Source organism: Martes martes (assembly GCF_963455335.1).
Source record: "Martes martes genome assembly, chromosome: 7".
In the NCBI taxonomy this organism is placed as follows: domain Eukaryota; kingdom Metazoa; phylum Chordata; class Mammalia; order Carnivora; family Mustelidae; genus Martes; species Martes martes.
This window is the reverse complement of record NC_137894.1, coordinates 68,350,818-68,374,357: the sequence shown is the minus strand read 5'-3', so window position 1 is coordinate 68,374,357 and position 23,540 is coordinate 68,350,818. Positions and strand designations below refer to the sequence as shown.

The window sequence follows — 23,540 nt, the reverse complement described above, 5'->3', positions numbered from 1 at the left end:
TGAGTTCGGCATAACAGTCTGTCTAAAATGCAAATTCAACCCCGTAACACTTAAGCCCCTTCAAGTTTCCTCTTAGCTCTCAAAAATCTTATTTGTGCACATGGCATTCAAGGTTTTCATGATTAAACCTCTTCAGGAACAACTCTAGGCACTCCTGAAACAGCATTATCTTCTTTACTCGGTAATCTCTCCAAACTTTGCCTCCTAACCTTTATATGTATGGCTTCTTCTGTCTAGAAGGCTCTTCTCCAATTCCCTTATTAAAGCTAATTGCTTCTCCAGTCCCATTTCATTCCTCCATCCCAGGTGAGTAAGAGATTTCTTCTCTATGAGACTTCGCAGTATTCAGCAGTTTACCCTCATTACACTACTAATGATACCTATTTACTTGTCTGCAGTCTACAGTATAAGATCAATGAGGGCAAGGATTCCATAGCAATCATTAGCTCAATGTTTACTCAAACTCAGTGTTTAAAAAAAACAGAACAAAACAGCACAGGCTATCAAAAATTTGACAAATTTTAACCAATCGAAGCACTGAAAATACTGTATCAAAAGAAAACAATAGGGCTCCTATAACATTTACTTCGCTTCTCTTTCAGGCAAATTGCTTTAATAAGTTACACAAAGACTTTACAACCTTTACCACCTCAGTATCACAAAAGGATAACTGGAGAGAGAAAATTACTTTTCTGAGGCCAAACAGAATCAATGGGTAATATGGATTTCACTTAAGCTTGCAAACATTGCTGGATTAAATTCTTGGCGCTGTCTCAGATATTCCCAACTCCTAACTATAGGAAGCCAGGAGCTGCAAGTTAGCAGCTTGGGAAAGCCACGTGGGAAAGTTATTTCCAGGCTCACCTGTTAAAAACACACCAATGTGTTGGGGTTCTTAGCAAATCATCACAAGTAAATTAACTTCCAAAGACTATCTCCAAACTTTTGCGCCTGCCTTAATAAAATACAACACCACAAAAATCTTGACATTGCAGCCATGAAAAAACAGACCTCTACCTCTGAGGTGACAGAAATCCAAGGCAATTCAGTGAGCAGTTATCACGGTCTATTAAGTACAGACCCTTGCGACACCACCAGCATGTTAAAAAAAAAAAAAAAAGCTACAGGAATAACTACATCTTCGTCGTGAACCTGAATGCTCAGTGTAAGCGATGAGAAGGACCATCCTTCGTTCCTCCCCTTGTACCTCAACCGCCACTCCTGTCCCACTCGGCCTAGATGAATCTAGAGGCACTTTAAGTTAAATCCTAGCTTCCTGGCCGCCCTTCCGTCTCCCAGCACTCTGCTAGGCGGCTCAGCTTAGCCTCGGAGCTCGGATTCCCCCTCTCTCAGCCGTCACGTCGCAGAGCTACGAAGGGAGGAACACGGACTTTAGTTTCCCAACTGCCAACCCCCGCAGAAAGAGGCGGGAAGGCTCGGCCGCCAGCCGGGTAGCTCCGCCGCGCACATGGCCGGCCGCAGCTCCCACCCCCGTGCCGCGCAGGCGCCGGGCGAGCCGGGACTTGCGGTCGCCGAGAGCGGATCATTCCGCCGCTTTCTTTGTGTGGCTCAGGCTCTACAAATGGCATATTCCTCTCCATCCGTTAAAAACAAAAATCAGATTCTGTCGCACCTTTTCCCTCGCCGGAATGGGGTCGGGGAGGGAGTGGGAGAGCGATCTGCTGCGGAGCGCAAGGGCGGAAAGGCTCAGGCGCGGGCTTGACAGGGGCCGGGTCCGGGAGGGATGCTGGGAGCTTTGACTCACTCGCACACCATGTGTCCCTCCGCGCGCAGCACGGGGGACTTTTCGGTGGGGATTTTGGGCGCCGACCAGACGCGGCATTTTCGGAAAATAGCGCCCTGTGCAGCTGAAGCGCTTTGTGTGTAGCGGGGCCGCGTCAGCCCGGCCGGGTACGAGGCGCCTCGGGTCCCCGCAACACCTCCTGCTGCTCCCCCGTCGCCGCTCCCGAAGCTTTTCCAGGTCAGTGCGGGTCTGTGTAGGGCCCTGTTACCACCGGATGTGGAAGTTGATCTCTTCGCTGGTAAAAAATAATTCCACTTCCCCCGGAACCCAGATCATCCCCGCGATTTCCTGTTTATTGCATTAAGGCGCCGGGTTTCCGGGGCTCCTGGCCCCGCTTATTCCGCGGGGGTCGGCGGGGTCGGCCTGGGCGCCCGCTCCGCCCGCGCCGCCGCCGCGCTTTGTCCGCTGGGCACCCCGCTTCTGGGAGGGGCGGGCAGACATGGTGGCGGCCGCCGCCCCCTCCTCGGCCCCGGCGCGCCGAGGCCTCCCAGCCGGCCCTGGCCGGAGCGGCGGCCCCGGGGCGGGGATGGGGTCGAGCCGGGGCGGCGGGGGCTCTGCGGGCGCCGGGAGGCGGGAGGTGGGCGGGCGCGGGAGGGAGACAGGCTGATGCGGCCCCTCCCGGCCTCGCCGCCCGCCACCCCGGGAACTGCCGGCCTCTTTGTCTGGGCGGCCTGGCGGCCCCACCGCGCTCTCCGGAACCGGGAAGGGGCGGCAGGGGCGGCCGGCCCAGGGCGCGCTGTGTCGTGGGGCCTGCGCGGCCGGGAGGCGCTCGGGCCGCGGCGGGAGCGGCTGGCCCGGACGGGGTTAAGTGGAGGGCCGGCCCGGCCCGCGCGGGGCCGATCGCGGCTACTGCCACGACCTCGGGGACTCAAGTCCCTGAGGGGACAAAGCCCGGCGCTCTGGATGCTCGGGACTTATGCTCTTGGGACTTGGCCGGCGGGATCTGCGGGTGCACTGCTTCGGGAAAAAGTTGAGAATTTTGCCAGGTCATTTCTGCCTGGACACAGTTAATTAGTGTGTATTTAGTGTGCATCGTTGAAGCTGTCCTGCCGTGTTGAATCAGCGTGCATAGCCTCGGGGGTGCATCGTGAAAACTGAAACCAAAGGAATTATATAGGCCTGCTTTGTGTGTGTTTTCCCACTTTAAGCTTGTTTTCAGTACACATACTCTTGCCTTAAACCTGATTGGACTGTGGCGAGCAGACATCTGTTCAAAGGAGGGGTAGCGACCACAACAGTACTTTGGAAGGGGGCTTGGAAATGTGGAAATATTTTAAGTGCTTTCTCCGAACACTGATTTGCTGTCTCGATTCAGGCAAGTTACTTTATGAAGTATAATTTTTATCTGGAAAATGTTTTGATGTAGTAAGTAAAATGATCCTTGTAAAGTAATTTTCCATTCCAGGATTAAAGATGCACTGTAATTTATAATGCACATGTTAGTGGTCAAAAATTCTTTATGCAGATAGTTATTTCACATAGAGACCCACCCAGCATAATTTAAATTTCTTTGCATTGACCTATAACCATCCGCGTTGACACTTCCACTTTCAGGTTCAGACTCAATTTAAGGAAATTAAAGATGGCTTTATGCTTTTTTTGTTAATTTTTCTCTTTTTAAATATTTCCCCTCAAATAACAGCGGAAAGAAAAATTCATTGCATGTTAATACAGTGCCATATTTGTTAAGAGTGACATTGTTTTCCATTTCTTTAAGTCTTAAATGTCTGGTTTAATAGAAGACATGTAGATTCTTAAGTCTGCTGCATTAAGTCTGTTGTGGTATCATACCGGGTAACCTCTGGGAAACTCCCAAAACTCCATTGTCTGATTATGCCTTTTTTTTTTTTTTTTAACTGAAAGATTTGTCATTTCTATCATATTACCATACAAGTCAAATAGGATATTATACAAGACCCATTTAGAAAATATGGATAGGGTTGATTTCTGTACTTTCTTCTTGCGCTTTTTTTTGAGTTTGGGATTTAGATGGATAAACAGTACTAAAAGTAAAGATTGTGTAATCTGTATATGATCCTGGAGACTTAGGAACATTTGCAAATACTTTAAGTGACTGAACTTAATTTTTAATTCCACAACTTAGTTATGTATGCAAGTAAAATGTGAATTTCATTTTAGATGTGCTTGTGAAAGCTAGTGTGTAAAAGTAATATTTGAAGATAGGACACGTCAAAGCACTCCAGGAGCTGCAGATTTAAAAGGAATCCTGCAGTGATACATTTGGTCAAACAATACTTTTGTAATGCGTATACATACCTTTAGAGTTAACTCTCCTAACTTAGAGTTTGAGTTCTCGCTTTCAGTCAATCTGGGTATTTTAGGTTGGAGGCCAGTAACACTGTAAATGTGTGAAAATGTTATGGCCATACTTTGAATTAATGGTTTTGAAATGAAGCTAAATTCATTTCCAGTTGTTTCTGTGAACTCTACTTTGATTCTGTCAGACTGTAGTTCTCTACTGTTCCATCAACAGGAAGCATCTGGTCATTCTTGACATAATTGTTTGAAAATGCCAGGTATATTTTTGATGTTTGCTATGCAAATGAAAATAAATATCAGATTTGATCTTGGTTAATTTTACTTGTCTCCCTTTCCTCAGCATCTCTAAGATGTATTCATGATGGACCTCATCTGTAGAATGCACCCCCCCCCCGTTTTATCCCCCCACCCCCTTGAGTACCTCCTAAGTTAGGAATAGTGACAGGTAAAGCAAACAGGTCAGGAAAATCAGAAGACATTACATGAAATTTTGAATCATGAATTTATTTTGAGAGTGTATTTTCGGGGGTGCAGTTCCCTTTGCAAGTAGTCTGAGTGTGGGTGAACTCACTAATGGATCCATCTCCTCTCTATCTCATAAACATTAAAAAGCAAACAAACAAAATGTTAAGATCAGGGTAACTTAGTTTTCTAATGAGTATCGTTTCTTTGGCCCCAGAGCTTTCCAACTAGTAATCGTAGGTTTCTGTAGTATTAGTATGTCTATCATGGTATTAAACTTTTTTGAAGTTGTTTGTTCCATCATGCTCTTTAGAAGGTCTGTCTGCTAATATTAAGGACTGTTTCCCCGGTGTGTGGACAGCAGTGCTTTACATATAGAAGATGTGTTGGTGCGGTTACCTGTCAGGTCAGTTGTTGGTGGGCTAGTTACTATATTTTCATTTAGGCTAAGTATGTCCATGAGGTAAGTGTAGAGGCTAAAGCTTGAAACGATTTCTCCACTGAAGGTAAATCATAATGCAGAGCCATTGATATATTTAGAAATAGGAATTTGAAACTCTTTGTCCTGGTTCTCTTACCTTTTAATGGGAATAATTGGAAAGGCTAGCAGTTAGGGCCCAAGATGCTAAAGCACAAATACAATAAGAATCAATCATTTTAACTACATTTAATGTGAATCAACATTATGGTATAATTTTTTTAAAAGTAAATGTCATTTTGAAGTTGGTAGAATACATAGAACAGGTATTGGGGCACATGGTGGCTCAGTCTTAGGTTAAGGGTTTGACTCTTCATCTCCACTCAGGTCATAATCTGAGTGTGGTGAAATGGAGCCACAGGTCTGACTCTGTGCACATGGTGGAGTCTCATGGTGGAGTTGGCTTGAGATTCTCCCTCTCCCTCTGCCACTCCCGCTCCTGTGCTTGCACGGTCTCTCTCTGGAAAGAGAGAGCACGTATTTAGCCACACTTTACTTTGTACTTGTTGTATTATACCTGGAATAATTATATTGTGTCAGCTTTATTGTGCCGGCTTTTTTGGTAGCATACTGTCACATTATGAGTGGGCCCTTATATCAGTTCTCTGATTTTTTATCAGAATCACCTGCAGAGCAAGAACACGGAGGCCTAAGCTTAAGTAGCATAGCTGGGACCTAGGCCACCATATTTTCCCCAAGTTCCTCAGGTGATAGACACTCGGGTTTAAAGAGCACTGAACTATAGAGCATATCCAGAGGACCTTGATCATGGGGAGAAAGGACATGAAGAAAGGAAGGGCTGAAAAATTCGATGTTTGGCTCAAAGAAGAGAAAGAAGCTCATCTAAGGAATGATAGCTATCTTTAAATTTAGAGGTCTGTCACACAGATCAGGTTTGATCTGCCTAGAAAGAACTAGGATGCATGGGTAGTAGAAGGAGGATTTCAGCATTCTTTCAAGATAAATTTCCACAAAACAGTAAACATGTAAGGGTTGGGTTTGGGTGGTAGGCTCTAAGTTTTCACTGAAGATGTTCAAGTTAGGGATTCTAGGGTGGTGGAATTCATATGCTGAATGAGGAATTGGGCCAGGAGTCCTAATGTTCTCTACAGACTTTAGAGATTTTATGATACTTGTCTAGGTTTGCAGGTACAGCAGTAGGAGAGCAAAAGCCATTTGAGTGAAACAAGCTGGTTAGCTTAACTGGATCATAGTTTTCACCTTCTTGGTTAACGAGAAATAAGTTTTAAGTGAGAGAGCTATTTGATGAGAGCTTTAAACCCAGCTGTAGGGGCGCCTGGGGGCTCAGTCTGTTAAGTATCTGCCTTTGGCTCAGGTCTTGATCAGGGAGTTCCAGGATGGAGACCATGCCCTGCTCCCTGCTTGGTGGGGAGTCTGCCTCTCCCTCTCTCTGCCCTTCCTCCTCCTCCTGGTCCTTCTCTCTTTCTCTCTTGCTCTCTCAAATAAAATCTAAAATAAATAAATAACCCACTGTAATTTGGGAGACTCAAACCTTAACAATGGGCATATCTTCTGACATGGAAATTCTCATTTAAGGGAATTTATCTTGATGTAATAAGGATGTGTGCAGAGGTTTAGCTGTGAGCATCCTGATTGCAGCACTGTTGATAGTAAAAGCTGTGTATTAACATTTGACCCTGCTCCCACATTAATCATATGAAGTAGATAATATTATCCTCCATTTTTCAGCAGAGAAAACAGGCATAGGGAAATGAGGTAGCTTGCCTAAGGTAGCAGAGTTAGTATGTGATAGAGCCAGAGCTTGGATCCAAGCAGTTTGACTCTAGAGTCAGTAACTCTTGGTCACAGTGATTGTTAGGATATATATTCACAGTGGGGTGAATAGTGCCTAGCTGTTAAAATGATGTTAGAAGAATGTGAAGACATGAAGAGATGTCTTGGTATATGTCAAGTAAAAAAGTTTTAAAAACACAATTCCGTTTTGGTTAAAAAACAAATATACAGTTGATCCTTGAACAATAGGGCTTTGAACTGCATGGGTCCACTTATACACAGGCCCTTTTTTTTTTTTGACAAATACAGTAGAGTGCTGTAAGTGTATGTTCTTAATTTTTTTCCTAACATTTCCTTTCCTGTGGCTTGCTTTACTGTAAGAATACAGTATATAACACATACACAGAATATGTATTAATCCGTTGTTATGTTATTGGTAAAGCTCCTAGTGCCAGTAGTCTATTAATAAGTTTCTGGGGAGAGAAAAGTTATACTCAGATTTTCAACTGTATGTGTGTGGGTATGGGTGGGTGGGTATCTGTACCCCTCAGCCCTGCATTGTTCGAAGGAAAATTGTATTGATGTCTGAAAGGATATATGTCCCAAATTGTTAAGTGGTTGTCTCTGAGTGGAGTTTTATAAATGATTATTTTCTTTCTGCATATCCAAATTCTCTGATTTCTACAGTGAATATATATTTTTATGTATTAATTATAATCAAAAGCATATTAAATGTCATATTTCAATAAGAAATTAAAGATTAACATAAACTGAGAAGCTTGGAGTTTTTACTCTACTTTATGCAATTTGACTTGGGAATTGCACATAAATGAGAATTTGTAAGCACATGAAGTGTTTTGTGTTTTTTTAAGTTTGATTCCTTACTGTTGTAGAAGTAATATGTTAATTGGGTAGAGAAAACAGTCATGGACTCCTACCATCCTATCATTAATCACTTCTCAATTTTGTGTTTTCTCCCTCTTCTGTGTAATATTTTAAACGTTGTATTCATCCCAGCTTAGTCACTCTCTGGCTTTGTGACATTAGGCAATTTACTTAATTGCTCTGCCTCAGTTTGCTCCTTTCTAAAACTGGGTAATTATAATAACTACGTTTTGGTGCTTGGGAGGATTAAATGAGTTACTGCATGTAAAGTGATCAGAACAGGGTCTGACACACATTTTAATAGCTCAGCAAATGTTAGCAATTATTATTATAGGATCATAACCCACTAAAACCCTTGGGGTCTAATAGTTTTTGGAATTAAGAATTTTTTGAATATAGGCAAGATAGTAATGTAACCTTTTGACAGAGTCCAGTCCACTTCAAACACATTACTATTTCTGCAGCAACACATATGAAGGTTTATACCAAACAGGGTAAATGAAGACTGTCAGTGCTTCATGTCAGTGCAGGTAAGGTTTTGCCACCCAAGAGTTTTTGTATTTTGGAATTGCAGGTAAGGAACCTGTAGGATATTTATTAAATTTTGAGTCCTATTTTATTTTAATGTTAGAACACATACCTTTTCATGTTATTATATAGCTTCATAATCCATGGTAATTAAAAAATTAGAAAATAAAATGAGCGCTTCTATTTCCTTTTATTATAAAATATGCTAAACCTCTACCAAAATTGTTGATTCTATTACATAGTGTTGTATTTTTCTAGAAAAGGCTTGAGAGTTCCTCTAACCCAATTAGCTTTTTTTCTGTTTCATTACACTTGAGGAACAAGACATTTCTTTTTTTTTTTCCTCTTTTATTTAAGTTTTTAATTCCAGTTAACATACAATGTTGAATTACTATAGTACACCTGAAACTAATATAATAGTTCCATATATCACCCTATGCTCATAAAAACAAGTGGGCTCATTAATCTGTATCACTGATTTAACCCATTCCCCTATTTGCCTCTCCTCTGGTAACCATCAGATTGTTCTCTATAATTAAGAGTTTGTTTCTTGGTTTGTCTCTCTCTCTTTCCCTTTGCTTACTTTTTTTTTTAAATTCCACTTATGAGTGAAATAGTATGGTAGTTGTCTTTCTCTAACTTATCTTACCTAGTATTATACTCTCTAGCTCCATCCATGTCACTGCAATTAGCAAGATTTCATTCTTTTTTATGGCTGAATAATATTCCATTGTGTGTGTGTGTGTATATATATGTACAAACATACATAAATGTATACACATATATATATACACACACATATATATAGTGTGTGTGTGTGTGTGTGTGTGTGTGTGTGTAGACACACACACACCTTCATATCATCTTTATCCATTCATCAATTGATGGATGCTTGGGCTGCTTCCATAATTTGGCTGTTGTAAATAATGCTGCTATAAACACAGGGGTGCATATGTCCTTTTGAATTGGTGTTTTTGTATTCTTTGGGTAAATACAGAGTAGTACTGTTACTGTATGGTAACTTGGTTTACTACAGCAGTAATTTTTTGTAGGAGGTGAGTGGAGGCCACTAGGGTACCTCTGTTTAACATGCTCTCCCATTCTGTAGATGTGGGAACTGAGGTGGATATTTATCCTAAGTCATAATACTAATTATAGAACTGAACATTGGAATTAGGTCACTTCCTCTCATGTTAAAATTATTGGCTGTGCAGCCCTTCTGATTCCTGTACTCACTTTGTGTCTACAGCACTTACCATGTATCCAGACAGAAGAAAAAAATTTAAACAGTGCCTTAGTCCAAGCTGCTATAATAAAAAGCTGGAGGCTTGGTAGCTTATAAACAACAATTTTTTTTTCCTCTCAGTTCTCTGAAGGCTGGGATGTCCATGATCAAGGTGCAAGCATGGTTGGTGATAAGGACCCTCTTCCAGTTGCAGGCTTCTCTGTTGCATCCTCACATGGAGGAAGGGGCATGGGAGCTCTCTCAGGTTTCTTTTTATAAGGGCATAAATCTTAATGATCCTTCCTCATGACCTAATCACCTCCCAAACATCCTACCTCCTAATACCATCACTTTGGCCATTTGGAGTTCAACATACAAATTTGAGGGGGTGGGGGAGAGACATAATCATTCAGACCTTAGCAAACAGTATGGTGTTTAAAGGAATGATCTGAAAAATTTCCCTTACATCCTAACTGGTATGTATGAACTCTTAACATCTTTGCCCCTGTGATTACTTCACCCATGCCTTGAGCCACTTCTTTCATACAGACTCTCAGCTTCTCTCCCTTTATTGCTATGTGCGTTAGATACAGACTTGACAGAACTTGACACCAGTCACTTCTTTCATATTTACCTGTTGTCAAATCTTTCTACCATCTGTCTCCTCCCCTGTGTCCCCCACCCAGGTCAGCATATTTATGGAGGAAGGTGAGTGATTCTGAAGAATTTCTTGGCCATTATGAATTTATACTGAACAGTTCCCAATGAGCCCTTGCTATTCTTGGCTATTATTTTATTAATCTCACATTTTTCTGTTTTCTTGTATCTTCTTCCTCTCTCTCAAAAGATGACATTGATTTCTACTTAATTGAAAAAGCAAATAGGGTACACATTTGCATTTGCATTTTTTTTTTCATCATCACCACGATGAGTCTATTCTTTCATCTTATTTTGTGAACTGAATAGAAGGAAGAGGATTCTTGTGCTTTTCTAGGAATCTTGCCACACTTTTCCTCTCTGATCACTTCAGTTGTTCTCTGCAATGGTTTGGTAATAATAAATCATCATATTTAAATTGTAAAGTTTTTGTAATACGTGTTTCTTTTACTATTTCTATCCATTAGCACAATTCTTTAGATTACTCTTTACTGGGTGTTAGTTTGTCTTGAGGCTCTGCAGTGCCTCTTATTTCCCATTTTCACTTTGGAGTCTCTTCCAATCCATCTTGCACATGACTGCCAGAATAATTTTCCTAAAACTTTTTTTGAACCCATTGCTTTTAAACCTGAACAGCCAGTGGAGAGAACATGTGCTGTTGACCTTTGCACTCTCCATTGTGCCAAGTAAAGTGAATTGAACTTGTACTGGATAAATGTTTGAATGGATCACCGTTTGCTCAGAACATTGACTTCCAGTTGTCTGCAGAATAAAGTCCAAACTCTGCTTTCTGGTTTTCAAACCTTTCATGTTTGGCTTCTTCAACCTTACTTGAGTCTTGTTTCCTTTGTAATATACCATGCTCAGGTACAACTCCCTGTGTTCTTCCTTTTCCTTTTCCTTGATAGGCCTGTCATGGCCTATTCGGAAGTGTTTGCTTTATGCCTGTACTGCCTCTGGTATTATAGTAATGAAAACAGAAGACAGTCTGTGATTTGGGGGCTGGCATTAGGGAGGAGGGGGAAGGAAGTGCACGGTAAATATCAGGTGGTAACGAGTGGCATGAAAAGGAATAAAACTGGATAACGGATTAGAATGGTGGGAGATGGTTGCTATTTTAGGTGGTCAGGGAAAGCTCGTTCTGGGTGTCCTGGAATGAGGGAGTAAATGATGGAGTTCCTTAAGGAGCTTTCTGGGCCAAAGAAACATGTTTAAGACCTTGAGGTGAAAACATGTTTGGCTTGTTGGAATAATTCCTGAGGCTTGTGTGCCTCCAGCAAAATGAATAAGGGGAAGTGATAGGTGAGATTAGAGAGGTAGTGGAGAGCTAGACTGCTCCAAATGTCTTTCATTGAAGAAACCTTCCTTGACTACATATTTTTGTTTGTTGATTTAAAGCTTCTCTGAACCCATATAGTAACAATGGAAATCGCTTTCAAGTTATTTTTTTTACTGTGACCTACAGTAAGAAATGTATTTTGCATCAATAACGTATATACGCATTGTTGTTTGTGTGTGTGTGTGTGTGTGTGTGTTTGTGTGTGTGTGTGTGCATGTGTGTGACTGGAACAAAGGTTTCATGAAACAACATAGCTTTATTACATTTGTTATATGCTGACATTTTAAAAAATGTTGGCTTTAGCCCACTAAATGATTTCACAGTTAAAAACTTAATACTTAAAAAGAAAAAAAAAACTACAGACTGCTTTTATTATAATCCACATATTCTTCCAGGTTGTGAAATATCTTCAGTTAAAGATCATGATTTCAATTATTTTGTGTATAGGTTTTTAATGTTAACTGCTGAATAGAGAGGACTTGTTTAATTGGCAAATAGCTATTGAGTGGGACACGAGAAACTGCTGAATACTAAATACATAAGAATAAGATAAAGTGGGCCTGCCTTCCCGAGGCTTATAGGAGAGGAGAGCTTATAAACAAATCCTTGTAACAGCGTGGACTCCACATATTAATGAAAGGTTCAGGGCGCAATGGCAAAATAGAGAAATGATTAATTCTTTTTGCTGAAAACGTCAGTGGGAGCTTGTTGGAGGAGGTAATGTCTGAACTGAGTTTTGGAGGAAGAATGTTAAGTATGTGGTGGGGTAACTTGGGGTGAAGAGAAGATTTCTCAGGCAGGATAACACATAAAGGAATGGTGTAACAAAACAATAGGATGTAGGGGTAATTATAGGTCACTATATTGTTGGAGTATAAGTGCAAGTGGCAAGTGGTGAGTTATGAGGCTTGAGTGAGGCACTGGCCAGATCCAGAAAGTTCTGAAATGCATTGTAGGAAGTTGCTACATGAGAAGTAGAGATACCGTCTCAATAAGTCCAATGCAGCCAGTTTTTCCTCACATGATGAAATATATTGCTGTTTCCTCAACTGTGCCCTAGAGGAAGTTGGCTTACATTTATGGGCTATGTTGTACCAGAAAAAGTTTTTTTAAACATTAAACTTTCACTCATTGCAGTGTTAAGTTTACTCTGTAAGCATTTGAGAATGGAGATGTACTGAGGAAATAGGAGATTCACAGTTCAGGGTAATTCTGGAATTTATGTTTATGAAATAGAATGATAGGGGGCCAACTATTTAAATTTCACTTCAAGTTAAATATACATATGGTTAAATTCTATATTCTGTAGGTCTTTAGAATACATGATTGTATGTTTTAGTATTTCGATAAATTTGATAAATTTGACCAAACCACAGAGTAAGACTTTATGACAATGTGACATAAACATAAACATAGACATAAAAATGACAAAAACAGAAATTTCAAGTAGACTGGGAGGAGTATTTGTAACACATATAGCAGATAAGAACTATATATGATGCCCTTCTACAAAGAAAGAGTGGCATAGAAAAACAAGTATACCAACAGGTAGTTTCAGGCGAGGAAACAAATGGCCAACAGATACTTGGAAAATTATGCAATCTTACTGGTAATTTGAGAGATACATATTAAAACAAAAGTTTATACAGGCAAAATTTTAAAAGCTTGCCAATGTTAAAATTGGCTGTATTGTGAGGAAATAATAAACATTATAAGCTGTTGTTGGGACTATAAATTGGCTTGGGGGTATAAATTGATGTGGGCAGTTTGTTAGTATTAATTTGAAATGGTATTCCCAGCAAATCTGCCCATTTTCTGTACTAAAGGAACACTAGTATATGTGCATAAGGAAGCACATGCAAGTATGTTCTTGCAGCAGTTTATAGTAGTAAAAAAAAAACGTGGAAAAAGAAATAAAACTGGTTACATTACTAAAATGACCAAGTAAATTGGTATATTCATACTATGGAATAACATAATAATTTGAAGAAATGAATATGACATATACTGAGTACTAAGTTTTAGAGCAGTATATACAATATGAGACTATTTATATACATAAGGAAAAAAAACCCAGAACAATGCTATGTTTTGGAGGGGTGCAAATGCAAAGAACATGGTCTGGGTAATCCTGAACTGATAATATGCTTATGTCTTTGGTGATGGGTAGAGGCTTGGGTTTTGGGAGTAGAGATAGGGAGGGATGATTAGAGGGAACTAGCTTTTTCAGTAATCTTTGGAATTTTAAAGTTAGAATATCGTAGTGTATATTTACAAATTCATTAAAATAATAATGATCAGTTGACAATAGGAAGGATGATCCGTTGGGGAAGGAAGGAAACCAGTTAAGGAGGTACTTCATTAATATAGGCATGAAAATGCAGTGGCAAAGGTGGTGAGAAGAGGACTAATTTATAAATGACTGGAGGGTAATTTCACAGTGTGTATCAAAATTAGAATTGTATTTAGTTTTGTCTCAGCAGTCCTACTTCAGGGAATTTATCCTACAGTTACATGAAATGATACAATTACACAGATATTAGTGTTTTATGCAGTGTTGTATATAATAGTGTCTATCCATAATAAACTAAGACCTATCTACACAATAGCATACTAAGCAGCTATAAGAAAATGAGAGAGCTGTTTAACTAATAGGAAAGATCTCCAGGATGTGTTAAGAAAAGCAAGTGGAGAACAGTGTATGTAGTAATGCTGTCTTTTGGTAATAATAGAAATAACGGAAGGATACCCATGAAACTCGCAAAGGGGATTATTTGTGTCTGAGGGGAGTGGTAATAGTGTAAATGCTTCCACTAAGACTTTTCAGTGTAAACATTTCTGGGCTTGGATTTTTGAGCTATATAAAACTATTGGCTATTGAGAAAAAAGAATTTCAGAGAAAAAGATGCAGAGTAGACCTTATAGTATTTGATGACCCAACTGCATGTAAAGACATGAGGGACAAGAGAAAGTTAAGGACAGCTCTCAGGTTTCTAATTTGAGAGGTAAAAAGGGTGGTAGCAACATCAGGGAATATAGGAGGAAGGTTAAGTTTTGGCAGGTGCTTGAGACATGCTACTTGATGAATCCTTAGTCCTCCTTAGTTTAGTGTTTGGGTATGTATATGTGTCTGTAATTCATGTGCTTCGGATATGGAACTTGAGCTTATTTATTTATTTATAAAGATTTTGAGAGAAAGAACACAAGTGAGGTGTAGGGGGAGAGGGAGAAGCAGACTCTCCACTGAGCAGGGAGCCCGACATGGGGCTCAGTCTCAGGCCGCTGGCACCCTGGAACTTGAGCTTATTTTAAACATGAATATTAAAAAATATTAAATAATATTATCTAATAAATATTAAATGATATTTACTAAATATTAAATAGTCCTCAATAAGGTTATCTGGATGGCTCAGTCAGTTAAGTGCCTGCTTGCCACTTGGGTTATGATCCCAGGGTCCGGGGATCAGATGCCATGTTGGGCTCCCTGCTCTGCAGGGTGTCTGCTTCTCCATCTCCCTCTGCCCCTCCTCCCATGCACATGCTCTCCCCCCTCAAATAAATAAATATAAAATAGTCATCAGTAAATATTTTTTATCCCAGATTATAGCCATTTATATCCTAGGTTTTATGGAGAACAGCTTTGTAATGACATCATAATTTTACAGTTAAATAAGGACGTTGGTATACACAGAATGTAGATAGAGAAATAGAGAATGTGTATCTGATAAATACATAGCTTATGTGGGGATCAGGAACTTAATTTATTAGCATGGTTCCATCCGATTTAATTATGTCTTTTGGTATCTGAAATTCAAAGAAATAAAAATAGCTTTGTATAAGGATGTGCTCTTAGATAGTCTTAGATAATCTCAGGGTAGCTGAGATTATACTGTAATATTTAAAACAATATTAAAACTGGTTTAGAGAAGTTTATAGTAGAGCATGAAAATTATTTTTTATATAGCACATTTGGGAGTAACTGTATATTATACAAAACAAGGAAGTTTAACCTAATGGAGAAAAGGAGTCCCAGCATTCTGAGTGCTGCCTAAAACAAGGTCTTGCTATATAGTTTGGGATTTAAAATTTATTTGAATGAGTTATATTTCAGAATCTGATTTTGAGGCCTTAATTTATCTATACAAGTTTTACCTGATTTCTATTTGGCCAGAGTTTTAAAAAAAGGGGGGGGTGGGGAGGGAGAAGCACAAATAAAGCACATACATGCCAGGACTTGCAGATGGATTTAGTAAATCTTTTCTAGGTTTATGTTAATAAGGATTTGGGTGTAGAATAGCAATAAAATAAAGCTGGTAAGTAATTCTTGCTTGAGAATGGTTAAAATTTTAACCATTTTATATCTGAAGAAAAGACATTTTGCTGGCAATAGCTTTCTTTTAAAAATTACAATACGGGGCGCCTGGGTGGCTCAGTGGGTTAAAGCCTCTGCCTTCAGCTCCAGTCATGATCCCGGGGTTCCGGGATTGAGTCCCACATCAGGCTCTCTGCTCAGTGGGGAGCCTGCTTCTCCCTCTCTCTCTCTGCCTGCCTCTCTGCCTACTTGTAATCTCTGTCAAATAAATAAAATCTTAAAAAAAAATTACAGTAGTGTTATATATATAATCTTGTAACAGTTGGAGATGGTCTTGCTTCAGTGAGAGTGAAACTGTTTTGTCACCACCAACCTAAGCTTACCTGTTCACCACTGTCTTTCTCCGCACTGCAGTCCTCTGGTGCTTTGGGAAACAATTTGAGAAATGCTCATTTGGGATTGGCTATGGTTTGGGTTTAGATGGATTCTTAAATCTTCTGTATCTTTGTTGTGTCCAGTTGAGTAAAAGGATGGTAATAGCACAGTATATAGAAATTAACTTTAAGAAGCATTAGTGTCCTCAGTCAGGGATATTTTACCCCTGAGAGACATTTAGCAATATCCAGAGACTTTTTTTTTTTTTGATGTCATAAAATGGGGGGCAGGATGGTGCCACTAGCATCTAATGCGTAGAGACCAGGGATGCTGCCTGATATCCTACAATGCATAAAAAAATCTACAACAAAGAATTGTCAGACCCATTATGTCAGTAGTACTGAGGTAGAGAAATCTTTAGTTAGTTGAATACCAACTATGTGTGCAACAGTGTTATAAAGTACCTATGGGTGTAAATGGCACTAAAAGAAAGCCTTGTTTATACCTTTAAGAAACTTATAACCTAGCTAAGGCATCTCGAACTTAATAAGTGTGTGACTAAACCCTTAACACCTGACCCACCCCATCCTACTTTGCCCACCAAAATAATCCTACTTTTCACCAATTTATTTAAACCAAAAATCTAAATGTCATCTCTGACTCCTCTTTTTCTTGTACACTGATATCTAATACATAGGGAAGTTCTGTTAGCTCAACTTCAAAATAGATGTTACCTCTGGGTAATGGTGGGCTAGATTATTTACCCATCCTCTTCTTGAAAAGAATTGAAAATGTTGGATAAGATCTATAAACACCACCTTAAGAGTTTTGAAGAACTGGAAAGATAGGGGAATTTGAAATTCTGGAAGAAAGCCCAAACCAAGAGAGGCTAGCAGAATATCTGGAGAACTGAAGCCACTGTTGGTCCAAGTATGTTTGCAGATTTCAAGAACGTTAGGTTTCTTTTCATCACACTTGTGGGGAGAGGTGGACAAAAATCAAGATTCAAAGCCTACCTGACATGTGGACATGTAAAGTTTTACAAGAGATCCTACCAAATTAGGCTTAGACTCCATATGTCTACACCTGCAGGAGAAGGATAAATCAGAGCTAATTCCTGTTCCCCTTTCATTGTTTACTTTCCAGCCAAGTATGAAGGGACTGCAGGTTGGTTTGGTGCTGAGCAGAGCAGGAGAAAAAAGAGAAAAGAAATAAGTCTGTAAATTGTGGCCATAGCCTAGCAGGGAAAGGCAAATTTAAACCATGACTTAATTTAGGGCAGTCCCTCATTCGTAGTGTCCCCTAGGTGCTTGGCAGAAGCAAATGCAGATGTTCCCTGGAAGAACAGTTCTTCATTTTAGATGTCTCTACAAATAATTTTTTAAGGACACTGACCAGCACGTAGTCAAAGATAAGCTGGCATACGAGGAGACAAGGAAACATGAACAGAAACAACAGCAGAAACAGTTATTCATAGGCATCATTTATAGAATTAGAAGATACATGATAGAAGAACCATGCTTATGGGAGTCTGGGTGACTCGGTTGGGCAACTGCCTTCAGCTCAGGTCATGATCCTGGAGTCCCAGGATCGAGTTCTGCATTGGGCTCCCAGCTCCATGGGGAGTCTGCTTTCCCCTCTGACCTCTCCCCTCTCAGGTTCTTGCTCTCATTCTCTGTCTCTCAAATAGATTAAAAAAAAAAAAAAAGAACCAGGCCTACTGTATTTACAGAAATAAATGGCAAATTCAAAGACAGGAAACAGGAAACTATAAAAGGATATCAAAACAGGATACAAAAGTTCTGGTGAGTGCTAATTAGGATAAAAATAAATCCATATCTAGACACATCATGATGAAATTCCAGAAAACCAGTGACACAGAGAAAAATCTTAAGACTCTCTGGAGAAAAAAGATAACCACCAAAGGAGTGAGAATTAGACAAACAGGTGATTTTTCAACAATAGCAATGGAAGTCAGAAGATAGTAAAATGATGCCTGCAATATGAAATGAAAAAAGTCTTGCCAACCTAGAATTTTATATCCAGTGAAAATATCTTTAAAGAATGATGGTGCAATTAAGATATTTTGAGAAAAACAGATTGTCACCAGCATCTCATTCATTAAAGGTAATTTAAATCAACACTCTTCAGTAGAAGTTGCTGTGATGACGGAAATATTCTTTATCTGTGCTGCCCAGTATTGTCATAAGCCACATAGGGCTGTTGAGCACTTGAAATGTGGCTAGTGTGATTGAGATGAAGTCTTAATTAAATTTAAATAGCCACATGCACCGTATTAGTGCAGTTCTATAGGATATACTTTGGGCAGGATGAAATTGATTACCATGTGGGAGGAAAGAATTGTATGAAGGGATGAAAAGTAAAGAAAGTAATACGTGTTTGAAAAATGAAAGTGAATCTTGACTGCATACAACAGTAAGAATGTCTAATGGATTTAAAGACAAGGCAGTAGCAGAAGGGGAATAAGTTGGATTCTAGGTTCTAGAATCTAGTTCTAGTTTGTGTTGTCTAGGAGGGTAAGTTTTTGAAAAACCCTTTGTATGGAAAACTATGTAAAAGCAAAGGAGAGTATAATGAACTCCCATGTATTCATTACCCACTTTCAACAATGATCAATTCAAGACTACAGTGGTTTCTTACACATTCCTCAGTATTTTGAGAAACACATCTCAAGTAACAATTATTTAATCCATAAGTAGTTTTTATCTCTAAAAATATATAAACCTAAACTATAATACAATTATATCCAGAAAAAAATGAACATAATTCCCTAATATCATTACATATTTAGGCAGCGTTCACTTTTCCTTAGTTATCTGCAAAATGACTTTTTTTTAAAATACAGCATTCACCTTTATTGGAATGTATTATGGAACAACAAAAAAAGGGAAGTACTGAACATCTAACAACAGGGAACTTTATTAGGTATTTCCTTAACTATCCAAGATGATTATTTTAACATTTATGATTTTTTTGTAGGGCAGTTTTAGGTTTACAGCAAACTTGAGGGGAAAGTACAAAGATTTCCCATACACCAACTGCCCCCATACATGGATAACCTCCCCCATTATCAGTATCTGCCACCAGAGTGGTACATGTGTTACAATTGATGAACCTACACTGGCACATCATAATTACCCAAAGTCTGTAGTTTACATTATGATTCATTGTTGGTCTACATTCTTTTGAGTTTGGGCAAGTATCTGATGACATGTGTCCATCATTATGGTATCATACCAAATATTTTCACTGTAAAACTTAAAAAAGTTTTTAAAAAATTTACATTTAGTTTCTTCAAATTGGAATCCAATCAGGGTCCACGCGTTGTCACTGGTTGATGCTTGCTTAGGTATTTTAAAACAAGATTTTGAATTAATTTCAGACTTTAATGCATGGTATAATTTCTAGGAAATAACTACAAGAACAAAAATAGAGAACATAACTTCCAAATCAGTAAGAGAAATAGGTAAAATGTTAAAAAAGAATCAGTCCAGAAGAAGGCAGGAGAGAAAAGAACCTGAACAGGTAACGAATAGAGAGCATAAAATTAGATGCTAGATTTAAACTTACATATATAATAATTAGAGGTAAAAAGTTTAAATGATTATGTAGGTATCAGCCTAGCCTAAGGCAGTATCAGCTCTTGCCTGGAATAATTTCCTAACTAGTATTTCTGCCTCAATCCTTGCTTTCCTCTATGAACTACCAATATAAAACAGTAGTAATTTAAAAAAATATATAAATCAGCTCCTTCTACCATCTTTCCATAATGGTACACATGAATGTCCTGGCAGATTCTCTCAAGAACATTAACAATGCCAAAAAGAGAGGCAAATACCAGATTCTTCTTCTTATTATTAAATTATTATTATTTCTTTTTTTTTAAAGATTTTTATTTATTTCTTTGACAGACAGAGATCACAAGTAGGCAGAGAGACAGGCAGAGAGAGAGAGGGAAGCAGGCTCCATGCTGAGCAGAGAGCCCGATGCGGGGCTCGATCCCAGGACCCTGAGACCATGACCTGAGCCGAAGGCAGAGGCTTTAACCCACTGGCACCCAGGCGCCCCCTTTGTCTGGTTTCTAACTGTGATGATGAAGCATGAAGCATGGTTACATGGGTACATTTGAAATCATTGATGATGACAGAGCTGGGGAAATTGTTGTAAGCCTCAAGGGTGGGTTAAATAAGTGTGGATTGATCAGTCCCAGATTTGCTGTGCAGCTCAAAGATCTAGAAAAATGGCAGAATAATCTGTTCCCATCCTGCCAGTATGGTGTCATTGTACAAAGCATTGTACTAATCATGGACCACAAAGAAGCAAGACAGGAGCATGCAGGTGGGAAAATCCCAGGATTCTTTTTCCAGGGATGTAAAACATATGTGCAAATAAAATGCCTCAATGGAGAAAACACACACACACACACACACACACACACACACACACACACAAATCTTATCACAACACTCTCCTGTTTAAAACACTACAACAAGTTCCTAGTAAACTCAGTGAAATCCAGGCTTCTTACTAGTTCCAAAAAGCCCTGTGTGATGTGGCTCATGCCTGTCTCTGTGATTTCATATGCTGTCCTTTTTCCCCCCTAGCCCAGGGCCCTTATACTTGCTGGTCCATCTCCCTGGATCATGAGGAACAGTCAGAATTCCTAGTTCTTAAAACAGAAAACCCCAAAACCCCCAAACTTTAGTTCTAAAAACTGAAAACCATGTCTGGTTAATTTAGCAGAAAAGGAATTATTGCAGAAGAAACCACTACCAGTACTGTCATTGGAATTTGCTTTCACCCTTGCCATAATGGATTCAGTATACTTCCTGCCTTTTTTTTTTTTTTTTGCATTATCTTCTAAGTTAAAGTCCAGCATGGATGCTTCTTTGTTGGAAGGAGGTCATAAGACTAGCTGTATGGGGGGCTGGGGAAGCAAATACTTAGCTTCACTAATAGGTGAAGGTTCTGGCTTCTGTCAGGACTCATCAGAGGGGAATTCCCTGGGCATATGAGGGAATTCCCCTCTGATGAGTCCTGAATGTTCTGATGCTGAGCAACCAAAAGAGTGAGTGACCTGTCCTTCGTGATGCTTTTCTCTGGAATCCTTCCTTGCTCTCCTTCCTCCCTTAATTCATGTTTCTACTCAAATGTCCTCTCCTCAAAGAGGCCTTTTCTTAACTTTGTCTAAAATGGCAGTTCCCCATCTCTGATCCAGTATTCTCTTTTCTTAACATGCCTTACATTTTCTTCATAGCATTTATCCTTACCGGTACTGCTATTATTTGTTGGTTGATTGATTTCTATGCTTCCCCCAAGAACACAAGCTCTGTGAGGGTAGGGACTTGTCTTTGTTCATTTTCTGTTGGCAAATATATGCTCAGCAAACATTTGTTTAATGAATGAAGGGAAACATGGACTATGGTATAAATCCCTGAGAAAATTTAAAGGGAAGCATAGAGGAATTAGCTCATTTAGGGAAGGCTTATTAGAAAAAAGAAATGTTTGAAATGGGCTGTAAAGTACCAGATTGGGAGAGAAGATATGTAGCCACCAAAACTGGGCAAGTAGCACAAGGGAAGAAGGCATTGGGTCTGGAATAAGGTGAGCACATATTTTTTTTTTTTAAGATTTTATTTATTTATTTGATAGACAGAGATCACAAGTAGGCAGAGAGGCACGCAGAGAGAGAGAGAGAGAGGAAGGGAAGCAGGCTCCCCATGGAGCAGAGAGCCCGACGCGGGGCTAGAGCCCGACGCGGGGCTCGATCCCAGGACTCTGGGATCATGACCTGAGCCGAAGGCAGAGGCTTTAACCCACTGAGCCACCCAGGTGCCCCAAGGTGAGCACGTATTGAATAAGGAAGAATTGTTTAGAATCTGATAGCTGCTGGGGTCCTCTATGAAGTGGGAGTTGAGAAAAAAGGACGAGGTGAAGGTGCAAGTTTGGAGCAGTTGATGAAGGCCTTGAACTGTAAGGTGATCTTTTGGCTTGATTGCTAGAGTGTAAAAGATTCCTAGTTTTTAACTATGGTGTTTTCATATAGTACTCTGCAGTTATAAAAGAGAATGAGGTAAATCTCTGTGGAGAATTTTCCAGTATATATATTAAATGGGGGGGGGGACAAAGCGCAGAACAGTGTATGTAGTATACTCTTTTGGTGTAAGAAGTGTGTTGGGGGGGGGGGCGCCTGGGTGGCTCAATGGGTTAAAGCCTCTGCCTTCAGCTCAGGTCGTGATCCCGGGGTCCTGGATGGAGCCCTCCATTGGGCTCTCTGCTCAGCAGGGAGCCTGCTTCCCTTCCTCTCTCTCTGCCTGCCTTTCTGCCTACCTGTGATCTCTGTCAAATAAATAAAATCTTAAAAAAAAAAAAAAGTGTGTGTGGGAATAAGGATACATAAACTAATTTGTTTCTTTTGCAAAAAGAAAGACTGATAATATAGACCAGAAACTAATAAAATTGTTACCTGGTGGTGGGGGGAGAGAGTGAATGGGAAAGATGGGTAGGAAACAGGAATGGAAGTAAGATTTCTGAGTGTATTTGGTTTTGACTTTTGAATTATGTAAATATTTTACACATTCAAAAATTACAACTAAATGAAAATAAAAATCTCTAAAATTGAGAGCAAACTTGAACAAATGAACCTATGTGTATATCAAAATAGTTGCTTAAATACATGGAGGAAAACACAATCTCAAGTGACTTTTGAGCTCAATATCAAATGGCATATATGCTAAGGACAAAAAGAACTGAAAGAAATCTTAAACTTCACTCGTTTTATTGCTAGTTATAGTATTGGTATTTTTATTTATTTACTTTTAAAGATTTTATTTATTTATTTGACAGAGAGAGAGAGAGATCACAAGTAGGCAGAGAGTCAGGCAGAGAGGCAGAGAGAGAGGGGGAAGCAGGCTCCCCGATGAGCAGTGAGCCCGATGCAGGGCTCGATCCCAAAACCCTGAGATCATGACCTGAGCCAAAGGCAGCGGCTTAATCCACTGAGCCACCCAGGCACCTCGGTATTTTTATTTTTGTATCATTTGATACATGTTGTAGGTTAAAGCCAGTAACTTTTTATGCTTATATGTTAGAAACCAATAGAAATGTAAGTATAAAATCAAAGAAGCTAAGCAAAAAGAACATAGTGATGTACTTGAATTATAGATGTCAGTTTGAATTCAGGATTTAATATATATATATATTTCTTAATTCCACCCAAATATGTATTTCTTTCTTAGCTCTGTCCACTGAAAGGATATAGAAACATACTATGTTACTTTGCACTTGATCTTAGCCAAAAGGCCTAGAAGCGATTATACTATGTTACTTTGGTAGGTATATTTGTATTACACCAATTTTGGTCTTTAAATACTTCCATTTAGAATCCTTGAAGAAATGACTGATTGCAGTACTGGAGCA

At 39.5% G+C, this 23,540-nt stretch overlaps 1 protein-coding gene across 4 annotated transcripts in view; it reads left to right on the top strand.

Annotated features, from left to right (window-relative positions):
* The first annotated feature begins 1,786 nt into the window (after window positions 1–1,786).
* Window positions 1,787–23,540, top strand: part of GABPB1 (GA binding protein transcription factor subunit beta 1) — a 65,256-nt gene continuing 43,502 nt past the window's right edge. For all 4 annotated transcript variants that reach the window (XM_080808794.1, XM_080808793.1, XM_080808796.1 and 1 more), the window contains exon 1: window positions 1,787–1,981. The gene's annotated coding sequence lies outside the window, so the exon portion shown is untranslated. The remainder of the gene's footprint in view (window positions 1,982–23,540) is intronic.